At 46.1% G+C, this 12,329-nt stretch overlaps 1 pseudogene; it reads left to right on the top strand.

Annotated features, from left to right (window-relative positions):
• Positions 1 to 597: 597 nt before the first annotated feature.
• Positions 598 to 12,121, top strand: LOC120032199 (annotated as a pseudogene).
• The last annotated feature ends 208 nt before the right edge of the window (positions 12,122 to 12,329 follow it).

Raw genomic sequence — 12,329 nt, 5'->3', positions numbered from 1 at the left:
TTGGGAACCTACAGCCTGCATGATGTCAGTACAACAGCAAGAATGATGTCCCATTATGTGATCACTGTGACAGCTGTCACCTATGACCTTTCACACATTTCAAAAGCTTCCATCCTGACCCACGTGTGCCGGGAGAAGGGTGTTTCACCGCACCCTTCCTAGAAAAACTGGAGAAGTCTGTGTTTCTGGTATATCTCTCCTAGTTTAATTGTAGCAAGGGATCTATATGACTGATGGGTTTTGCATTTAGGAAAGTTCTGATCTCATGATTATCTTGTCACTCCCTACAGTAATTTCCTCAGTGACTACCACAGAAATTAAATGGACATGTTAATTAATGTTCAGGCTTTAGGCTATATGAATCCCCCTCAACGAGATAGCCCAGTACCGGAGCATGTAAGCTTTCTCTCGCTTGTGCATACGGAAGTATTATTTTTGGCTTTCAGTACAGATATGCCGTTTCAGTATAAGGAAGTTCTAATAATCTAATATCCTATTTTTTGAAATATTAACCCCTCTTCAATCCTGATGCAGGTGGTAAAGTCAAACCAAAGAGTAAATACACCGGACATGAACATCACCAAAAATACATTTAGCATGGCGGACTCAGGTCAAGGAGCCAGCTACACAGTGCCCTGTGACGACTACATCCATGTGGTGGAGTTCAGCCCCTTTGACAGTGGCTCAGCTGCGTCCCTCTTGGCCTATGGAGGAAGCCAGTATGTGGTGGTAGGCACCTGCCGCTTCCAGGTGAGTGGTTGCCTGCCAGATTCCTCTTCCTCATGTCCTCTTTTCTAGCCTCCCTTCTCAAAATGCATCAGAAAAGATCCTCCCAAGGTTCTTCTCTGAGGAGGCATGGATAGGGGACACAAGGAAATGAGCCAGTGTTTTGGTTCCATGTGTGATATAAACCACTGCTGTATGTGTGACGTGAACCACTGTTTGAGCAGGAGGAGGACATGGAGGTAGAGGGGGTTGAATTCACCACACTGCGTGTTTTCCATCATGTGTTACGTGTGGATTGCCTCACATGGAGTCTCGGCTGGACAAGCTGCCCCAACTCATCAGGTAGCCTACCTTAAACCTTTTAGTTCTTACAGCTGTCTTCTGTCTTTACATCAGGGTGTCTGGTCCTGGAGTGCTGCTGGTTGTTTCAGGCTTTCCTTCCAGCCCTGCAGTAAGTAACACCTGATTCAGCTCATCATGGTGCAGACTGACGACGTGGTTAGTTAGTTATTTGGACCAGCCACCGCTGTGGGTTGAAGCTGCGCTACTGTTTTTTTTTCTTAATCTCCTATGTAAAATGTATTTATAAAGTCCTTTTTATATCAGCAGATGTCACAAAGGTCTTATACAGAAACCCAGCCTAAAACCCCAAAGAGCGAGCAAGCAAGCAGGAGAGGGCGAGAGGGATACTTAAGATCACACAGGACTCCAATAAGACAGGAGAAAAACATCAGATAGGACAGACCCACCCTAGCCCCCCGGCAGATAGACAATTGCAGCATAGATATTGGGGACTGAGACGGAGGGGTCGGGAGACACTGTGGCCCTGTCCCACGATACCCCCAGACAGGGCAACCCACTTTGCCAAAGCACAGCCTCCACACCACCAGATGGATATCAACAGACCACCAACTTACTACCCTGAGACAAGGCAGGGTATAGCCCGCGAAGATCTCCCCCACCACACGAGCCCGAGGGGGCGCAAGACCAGACAGGAAGATAACATCAGTGACTCAACCCACTCAAGTCGAGTATAGCGAAAAGAGCCTGGCAAGACGTGATGCACGCCTCCTACTAACGACATGGGAGAGCACTAGCAAGCCACTTATTCAGTCCCCGTAATAGGGTCAGTGGAGAGAATCCCAGTGGAGAGAGGGGAGCCGGCCAGGCAGAGACAGCAAGGGTGGTTCATCACTCCAATGCGTTGCTGTTCACCTTCGCACCCCTGGTTCCAGACTACACTCAATCATAGGACCTACTGAAGAGATGAGTATTCAGTAAAGACTGAAAGGTTGAGACCGTTTCTGCATCTCTCATATGGATCGGCAGACCATTCCATAACAATGGAGCTCCATAGGAGAAAGCTCTGCCTCCAGCTGTTTGCTTAGAAGTTCTAGGAACATTGAGGCCTGTGTCTTGTGAACGTCGGGTACGTGTAGGTATGTACGGCTGGACCACCTGCTTATCCATCTACACCACCTCTGTGTCAGTCAGTGGTATGAAGCCCTCAGTAGTCTTGGCCCAGCTGTATTCTTCATTCACCTACCGTATGAAGCCCAGTCATCATACTAGTCTGTGGCCCACTGTAGTGGTGGAATACCAACCCAGTTATTTCAGGTGTGGTTTGATTTTAAAAAAGGAAGTTGAACGTTATTACATAGAAAGCAAGGTTTTCCTCTTAATTGGAATGGTGGATGGGAATGCTGTAATCCCGCGGGACATGTTTCTAAGTTGCTTTAATTGAAAGGGAAAGGCAGTGATACTTCCTGACCTTTCGTGGTTAAGTCTGCAGGGCCCTGGAGGCCGGCGTGTGACGTGCGCACATGTTATTGCACTGATGGCTCCCCCGCTCAAGTTCCGTCCCTCCCCTAGTTTTACACGTAGTTATGCCTTCCAGGAAAAGCAGTGTTCTCACGGGCGTGCCTGAGGCAGGGGCCGGCAAGGGTGCTAGGAGGAGGGGGGGGGTCAGGGGCTTACACTGGGAGGCTCCCAGATTCTACCAGGCCAGCCATGCGAGGTCTAGTCAGGAACACTTCCCCAGCATTAGCTCAGGGTCAAAACAGACCTAGTCATTAGTCAACCCTGTGACATTGACAACTCTTTGAAGATTGTCTCATGAAGAAATGTTCTCCCACTTGGCACCTGTTCTTTCATTGATAATATTCCTGCAGTGTAGGCTAAATCTAGATAGCTAGTTCATATTGCAAGACTGTGAAGTATGTATTGAATTAGAGGTTTGATGAGTTGAAAGAAGGGTGAAATGCCCTCCACAATTCACTGACTACTAGGCTATGTATCAGTTGTTGGTATACTCACCTGTACCAGTTGCTTGGGGGAATATTCTGGCTGTCTATCGTGATATCATGCCAAATCCGTCTGTTCCTGCGACTGCAAATGTGTGAAAATGCGTCTGTTTTTCTTGCAATATGTGTGTTTTTCTTGCGATATGTGTGTTTTTCTTGTCATAAGTGAGTTAGTGTAATTGTGTAAGTAATTGCAGGCGCTGGTATATACTACGACTGATTAGAGGCAAAGTCGTCCCCCAGGTGTTAGAAATGCTCAGATGGCGTGAGGAATCTTTGTTTTTCTCCATGTTTATCTTAGCAATTAGAATCTCCCTGGCAGTGTTTCCATTGATCCATGTCCAAGTTTTTACCACACACACACACACACACACACACACACACACACACACACACACACACACACACACACACACACACACACACACACACACACACACACACACACACACACACACACACACACACACACACACACACACACACACACACACATTCAGACACACGCATAGACCTGGACGTGTGCCTGGTTGCGTGTACGTACGAGTGTCTTATAGTAGGATGGGCTCTTTTTTGATGTTCTCTTTGTTTATCTTTTTCTCTCTCTGTCTTTCCCACCAGATTTTGCACTGCTGCAGCAGACAGAAAAGTGAGGGTGTTGACTTCTGATCTTCAGAATCAACATGAAGTCAAGGTAGAGTACTGGTGCCCCTGCTCTCACGACTAGATCCCACTGGAACTACTGCACCTATCAGTTCAGTTGGCATCTGGTTTCTTTAAAACAAACCGTTTGTATATAGCACACTGACAGTAGGCACTTAGTGAATGGCTTTTATATTAGCCTAATCAAGAACCCAGCGCACACAAGGAGCCAGGGAACTGTCATACAGTCTATGGGAGGCTCGCACCAAATGCAGCGTTTTGTTAATTGTATCTTCTGTGGCGATATCTGTGTGGTTGTCTAGGTGATGGAGGGTCACACCAGCTACATCAACCACTTAGTGTTCGAACCCACGGAGGGGAAACAAATGGCTTCGGTCAGCGATGACCATACATGTAGGTCAGTCCGAACCTCCTCCCGGTCTCATTCAGCAAGAATAATATGAGTGTGTGAGAGTGTCTTCCCCCAGCTCTTGGATCTGTGTTCTGTTCTCTGTTAATGGTGCAGAACGTCCTGACTGTGTTTCCAAAATGAAACCCAATGCTTATCACAACACACCCCGGTGTTGCCGTGCGTAAGCACATAGCCGCTTCTCCAGCTTTTTAAAGTAATTGGTTAAATATGGAAATCCAATTAGCTTGCTGTTCTGGTGGAGGTTGTTCCCCTCCTTAGGGTTGACTCTTAACAAGGTCCCCCAATGTGGCCTATCAATCAGTAGCTAGGTAGTGGAGCAAGGAAGGAAAGAGTGTGTCGTTAGCCAAAGGGGTAACTATGGGGTAACCTGGGCACAAGAGGTTGGTGGTACCTTAATTTGGGAGAACGAGCTCATGGTAATGACGAGCAGAATCAGTGGAATGGTATCAAATCCATGGTTTCCAGGTGTTTGCTATTCCATTTGCTCCGTTCCGGCTATTATTATGAGCCGTTCTCCCCTCAGCAGCCTCCACTGAACCTGAGGGGACCTCCTGTTACCTTAGTAACTAGGGTTGTTGCTAGGGTCTAGACAGGGTGAAAGCCTGGCCCAAATCCTACTCCCTCTTTGCTCCTTCCCACACAATGTGAGCTCTTATTGTTTGACCAGTGATTGATGGGGGAAAACGTTTAATCAAGTTAGCAACTTAGAAATGAATGACTGGCCCCTACTTTTCTCTCCGCTATGGCCTGAAAGAGCACGTCTCTCATATCCATCTTTAAACCCAAAGCTTCCTGGATGAGAAACACACCTGAAACATCTGCTTTCTATTCATAAACTCTAAAATTTCAGGAGCCTGAAGCTCGCGGTTACACTTCCAGTCATCAAAAACAGGCCATGGTTGAATTATCTCCTCAATCTCCTTCCGGCCTGCCTAAATGCTCTAAAGTGTTGGTTAGGATGAGGGCTGTGGGGAGAGAGAGGCCTCAGCTAGGGCTAGTAAGCTCTGCTACTGCGAGAAACATCGGCGCACAGTTCTCCCTCAGCCTCCCTCTATAATGGTCTGGCCAGAGAAAACAGGGGTACGCTTTCTCGGCTCCATCTGCAGAAAGATTTAAATTCTGTCACGTTGAGAAAATATGGGACGCAGGAGGAAGAGTGAGGTGGAACTAGGGAAAGATCAAGTTAACAGGAGAGGGGCCTTCCAGGCAGCCCACACAAACTGAGACCCCTGATAGGGTGAGAGAAAAGAACAGTGGACCGGCTTCTCTACTTGCGTGCGTGTTCGTACACTTGGCAGGTTGTCCTACCATAACTCTGCTGTGTTCTTTGTCAGCACTGTCCTTTCCTGCGTGGGAACTCTACTCCAGCCGGAGAAGCCACCTGTAGCAGCTAGAAGGAGGTCACAGCCTCCCACTGAGGTCAGAGTGTCTGCCAGAGGTCCCAACCTCTCTGGGCTCGGCTCCCATTGTGTCTGATAGCTTCCAGTTGGATTTGCAGTAGGTATGTTTCTGTTGTGTGACAGCTCTGGCTTCGTGTTGACACGGATCAGCAGAATACAGCTTACTCAAAGGGCTTGAACAGAGACACCTGCTGCAACTATTTGATGTGCGAGATCTACTCTGTGTGTGTGATCTACTCTGTGTGTCATCCTTTTGGGAAGTATTTCTGAGGCGTTATCACAACAGTTTGAGCCTTTCTCCCCACTCTAGCCCGTCAGTCAAGCTATCTGTCAGTTAGTATGTCCATGTCCACTCTACAACATCCCAGTCTTTCATCTCTTTTCTCATTTTCTTCTCATGTTCTCACGCTTTCTTTTTGCTCCGTTGTAGGGGATCCCATCATCAACTCTAGTGAGAGGAGCAAACCGATCCAATAAAAATGACTAATGGCCGAGATAATTATTTCAACAGTCCAAATGTCTGTTAAAGAACGTGTTATTGTTCAAGACACTTGAGCAGGTCCGATCAAGATGGATGTTGGTGTGGTTTCGGGGAGGACGGCGTGCTGTGCACCTCTGCCTGGACTCCCCTGTGAGGCTCTGAGGCGGGATTACTGTTTGTATTTCTCAACCCTCGTTCCGCCGAGAGTCACCAAGGTTATTTACCCTGCACACTCTCATAATTTAGTTCACACGGTGCACACTACGTTTCCCATTTCCTCCACTCATTTGGAAACCATTGACCAAAATGAAAAGGTGTGGCTGCTCACATCTACACACAGACTTCAAATGCAGTCTCGCCTTTCAACTCTATTGTACATAAAGCCCAGTGTTATTGCTTGATGTCACGTCAGTTGTTGTGTTATGCAATTACACAGCGCTGTGTCAGTGGTGGTCTCAGTCTTGTTTCTTGCCCCCTTTCACCTTGTTCAGCAAGGATTACATAGAATAAAAAAATAAAATAAAATATTTCCCCATTTGAAGGGCAAAGTGGTGGACCACAACTTGGCCGGATGCGGCGTAGCGTGCGATTGAACTCTGCTTGGCGAGTGGTCTGAGAAGAGAGGGTTTATGCTTGTTTGTCTGCTGTGGTCTGAGGTTTCCAACCTCGCTCATGCTCTATGGAAGAGGGTCTGCACCGCACTCTACACAGGGCCATTCTGACTTCTGTGTCGTGTCAAGAAGCAAAAGCTCTCATGGAGAAATATGTTTTATCCCCTGCAGGGAAGACACAGGAAAAGTTGTGTTTGTTTACTGAGGTCTTCATCTGGGATGGGGCAAAATCATATCCTCTCCGCCGCGACTCTGCAAACATCTCTCCAACATGTTTGACATTTAGACAGGCTTTGGGTCTTTATTAATGTCTTCTGCATGACCTCATCAGTCAACGCATTCACATCGGTCCCAACCATACAGTCCTTTAAAAAAATATTTTTAACCACTTGCAAGTTTATTCCTCCCTGGTTCAGGGGAATGTTCTGTTAGATACGAGGCCTTGTGTTCGCTGAGGAGGGCTCAGATGTGGTTGAAGAGATAGATCCTGGTCTCGGGAGCAGCCTGTCCTCTCCAAGTGTTTTATTACATCCGAGCGCACGTTTGCCTTGTCCTCGGCCTTCTCGCTCGTCAGTGCAGGGCCCCGCCCGCCTGTCTTCACAGCTCAAGGGGGAGATTACAACCAAGATCCCTTTTTCCCTGAAAGAAGGGCAGTACTACATTTACATTTAAGTCATTTAGCAGACGCTCTTATCCAGAGCGACTTACAAATTTACCTTTATATTTAACTAGGCAAGTCAGTTAAGAACAAATTCTTATTTTTCAATGACGGCCTAGGAACAGTGGGTTAACTGCCTGTTCAGGGGCAGAACGACAGATTTGTACCTTGTCAGCTCGGGGATTTGAACTTGCAACCTTTCGGTTACTAGTCCAACGCTCTAACCACTAGGCTACCCTGCCGCCCCGTGAGGCTCTGTGTGCGCATCTCTTGGACAACTGACAGAAGTTAGATAAATTACACGCAGGCATTACGTGCTTTCATAAAAACACTGGCATCACTACAGGCCTGGTGTGTGCTGCTCACTCATTAGAAGAGAGTCTCACAGACGCCTGGGGAAAGATGGGTTTGGATGGAAGCTTGTAACTTTTTTGACATGGATCCTGTGAGACAAAAACAGCCAGCCAGCCATGATGTCTTTCTTTTATATTTTTAGCTGCCATTAGCAAGTGTAATCCTTTGTTTTGTGTGCTGTCAGCACCAAGGCGTCTGCCTGCGCTGTGCTGCGCGTCATCTCCTCTCCCCACACAGGGGGTGGCTGTACTCCGGAAGCTATTTTTAGCGCTGCTGCGCGTCCCACTCCAGCACAGCTAATTGAGTGCTTATTAATCTTGTTTTTTGGACTTGATAATTTCTCATTTTTGACAGGACCTGTTTTATCTGAAGCTTCGGACCGGGTTGTTTGTTTGAATCGCAGACTTCCTGTCTGAGGTTGTTTTCTAAACGGGTAGTTGAGAACAGGAAAATAATTTTCTTACAGTCCTTAAACGGTTCATTTCCCCTGAGCACACCCCCTCTCCGACCATCCTGTAGTGTCCAGCTAGTGCCCTTTCCCTTTCATGCCAGATGGCCTCTCTTGTCCCCACAGGGTGTAGGACCTGGAGGGGAATGAATCCACTACATTTAGACTAGGCTCCCCTGGCGTCAGTGTGTGCTGGCATCCTGAAGATGTCTTCAAGGTGCGTACAGTAACAGTGCTTTTCAGTTTCATAATGAGAGTTTAAATAATTAGTGAGAGTGAAAAGTTCTAGTGTGAGAGTGAAAAGTTCTAGTGTGAGAGTGAAAAGTTCTAGTGTGAGAGTGAAAAGTTCTAGTGTGGGGTTGAAAAGTTCTAGTGTGAGAGTGAAAAGTTCTAGTGTGAGAGTGAAAAGTTCTAGTGTGAGAGTGAAAAGTTCTAGTGTGAGAGTGAAAAGTTCTAGTGTGGGAGTGAAAAGTTCTAGTGTGGGAGTGAAAAGTTCTAGTGTGAGAGTTAAAAGATCTAGTGTGAGAGTGAAAAGATCTAGTGTGAGAGTGAAAATATCTAGTGTGAGATTGAAAAGATCTCGCAATACTAAACCTTGATCCTCTGTACAGCTGATGGTGGCCGAGAAGAAAGGGAAAATCCGCTTCTATGACCTGGTTACCCAGCAAGCCATTCTTTCTCTGGATTGCGGCCAGTCGACACTCATGTCGGCCGACTGGTGCCTCACCAACACCATCAAGGTGGGCGCGGTGACGGGCAGCGTCACCGCTCCAGGTGAGTGGCAGGACAGATGCTTGTGACCGACTGGGTTTGAAACCGGGTCTCTAGCACGCCAAAATACTTTGTTAGCCCCAAGAGCTAACACAAGTCTTAATGTCTCAGACAAGGTTACCCATCACCTCAGTTACATACTGTGTAACGCTACCGTATGAAGGCATGGGTTTTGTTAATAGTTATTTGTCTGTTTGTAGTTACCCACAAGAGAAGAGGCCTGCCCATGTAGAACGAGCAGGAAACTTCAGGTAACTGCTTTGTCCATGCTTCCAAGGTCCTTGCTATCTGGTATCCTTGGGATGTCCCTCCCCCATTTAAATTGAAATGTTAAACTTCTTATGGCTGGGGGCAGGATTGAGTAGCTTGGATGAATAAGGTGCCCAGAGTAAACTGCCTGCTACTCAGTCCCAGAAGCTAAGATATTACAAATTATTAGTATATTTGGATAGAAAACACTCTGGAGTTTCTAAAACTGTTTGAATGATGTCTGTGAGTATAACATAACTCATATGGCAGGCAAAAACCTGAGAAAAAATCCAACCAGGAAGTGGGAAATCTGAGGTTTGTAGTTTTTCAACTCATCGCCTATCGAATATACAGTGGGATATTGGTCGATATTGGTTGGGTTGGCGCCCCCCCTTGGGTTGCGCCGTGGCGGAGATCTTTGTGGGCTATACTCGGCCTTGTCTCAGGATGGTAAGTTGGTGGTTGAAGATATCCCTCTAGTGGTGTGGGGGCTGTGCTTTGGCAAAGTGGGTGGGGTTATATCCTGCCTGTTTGGCCCTGTCCGGGGGTATCATCGGATGGGGCCACAGTGTCTCCTGACCCCTCCTGTCTCAGCCTCCAGTATTTATGCTGCAGTAGTTTATGTGTCGGGGGGCTAGGGTCAGTCTGTTATATCTGGAGTACTTCTCCTGTCTTATCCTGTGTCCTGTGTGAATTTAAGTATGATCTCTCTCTAATTCTCTCTTTCTCTCTTTCTTTCTCTCTCTCGGAGGACCTGAGCCCTAGGACCATGCCTCAGGACTACCTGGCATGATGACTCCTTGCTGTCCCCAGTCCACCTGGCCGTGCTGCTGCTCCAGTTTCAACTGTTCTGCCTGCGGCTATGGAACCCTGACCTGTTCACCGGACGTGCTACCTGTCCCAGACCTGCTGTTTTCAATTTTCTAGAGACAGCAGGAGCGGTAGAGATCTCAATGATCGGCTATGAAAAGCCAACTGACATCTACTCCTGAGGTTCTGACTTGTTGCACCCTTGACAACTACTGTGATTATTATTATTTGACCATGCTGGTCATTTATGAACATTTGAACATCTTGGCCATGTTCTGTTATAATCTCCACCCGGCACAGCCAGAAGAGGACTGGCCACCCCTCATAGCCTGGTTCCTCTCTAGGTTTCTTCCTAGGTTTTGGCCTTTCTAGGGAGTTTTTCCTAGCCACCGTGCTTCTACACCTGCATTGCTTAATATTTGGGGTTTTAGGCTGGGTTTCTGTACAGCCCTTTGAGATATCAGCTGATGTAAAAAGGGCTATATAAATATATTTGATTTGATTTAGTCATATTGCACTTCCTAAGGCTTCCACTAGATGTCAACAGTCTTTAGAACCTTGTTTGATGCTTCTATTGTGAAGGAGGGGGGAATGAGGGCTCTTTGAGTCAGGGGTTTGGCAGAGTGCCATGAGCTGACCACGCGCATTCACGTGAGAGTTAGCTTGCGTTCCATTGCATTTCTGAAGACTAAGGAATTCTCCGGTTGAAACATTATTGAAGATTTATGATAAAAACATCCTAGAGATTGATTCTATACATCGTTTGACATGTTTCTACGGACTGTAACGGAACTTTTGGACTTTTCGTCTGCTCGCGCCTCATGAATTTAGATTACTGGGCTAAACGTGCAAACAAAAAGGAGGTATTTGGACATAAATTATGTACTTTATCAAACAAATCAAACATTTATTGTGGAACTGGAATTCCTGGGAGTGCATTCTGATGAAGATCATCAGAGGTAAGTGAATATTTATAACGCTATTTCTGACTTCTGTTGACTCCAACATGGCGGATATCTGTATGGCTGGTTTTGTTGTCTGAGCGCTGTACTCAGATTATTGCATGGTTTGCTTTTTCCGTAAAGTTTTTTTTAAATCTGACACAGCGGTTGCATTAAGGAGAAGTATATCTCTAATTCTGTGCATAACACTTGTATCTTATATTAAAGTTTATGATGACTATTTCTGTAAATTGATGTGGCTCTCTGCAAAATCACCGGATGTTTTGGATCAAAACATTACTGAATGTAACGCGCCAATTTAAACTGAGGTTTTTGGATATAAATATGCACTTTATCGAACAAAACATACATGTATTGTGTAACATGAAGTCCTATGAGTGTCATCTGATGAAGATCATCAAAGGTTAGTGATTAATTTTATCTCTATTTCTGCTTTTTGTGACTCCTCTCTTTGGCTGGAAAAATGGCTGTGTTTTTCTGTGAGTAGGTGCAGACCTAACATAATCGTTTGGTGTGCTTTCGTCGTAAAGCCTTTTTGAAATCGGACACTGTGGTGGGATTAACAACAAGTTTATCTTTAAAATGGTGTAAAATACTTCTATGTTTGAGGAATTTTAATTATGAGATTTCTGTTGTTTTGAATTTGGCGCCCTGCACTTTCACTGGCTGTTGTCATATCGATCCTGTTAACGGGATCCCAGCCATAAGAAGTTAAATGGTTACGGTAAGGGTTATGGTTAGGGTAGAGGGTAGGAATGTCCCAAGGATCCTGAATGCTTCCAATTCCTCTGACCTTCATGTTGTGGTAGTCCGGCTGATACCGCTGCTGCCGACGACGTCCATGATAATGGCTGTGGTGATGATGATAATGGTGATGGCAATTACTGTAACCACGGGTGTCATGGTCTTCCAGGTGGTCTCGGGTCAATGAGAATCTCTTCTCCACAACAGGCAAGATCAGCAGTCAGTTCCTAGTGCATCACATGGGTCACCCGCAGGTCAGTGAGTTGTGTGTTTGGCTGTTAGCATTGACACAGTGTGTCAGTTTCTGAGTAATAAAAGTGTGGGAATAATGTTCAGTAAGAGTGTTGGAAGTAAGGATAACGTAACGTGCTTCCTGGACCTGGTTTCTTATGTTTATATGGTGGTGTTGTTGCAGCCCGTGATGATTGGATCAGCCACGGTGGGGGCGGGTCTAAGCTGGCACAGGTCCCTCCCACTCTGTGTCATTGGCGGTGACCGAAAGCTCTCTTTTTGGATGACAGAAATGTAATGCAGTCACTTCCTATGGACGTATTAGAGGTAATGCAAATGTACATTGAAACTGTTTGATCTGAGGTGTGGTCGGATATTTCTATTTTCATAATTTTTCAATAAAGTATTTCATTTTCCATGTTTTTGTTTGCTTTGAGTTCTGTATTTAAAGTTTAGACACATCCTGGACTTTTGATGTTTATTTAAGAGTCCGACAACTGACCGCC

This window comes from Salvelinus namaycush, chromosome 38 (assembly GCF_016432855.1).
Source record: "Salvelinus namaycush isolate Seneca chromosome 38, SaNama_1.0, whole genome shotgun sequence".
NCBI lineage: Eukaryota > Metazoa > Chordata > Actinopteri > Salmoniformes > Salmonidae > Salvelinus > Salvelinus namaycush.
This window is presented reverse-complemented; position numbering and strand designations above follow the sequence as displayed.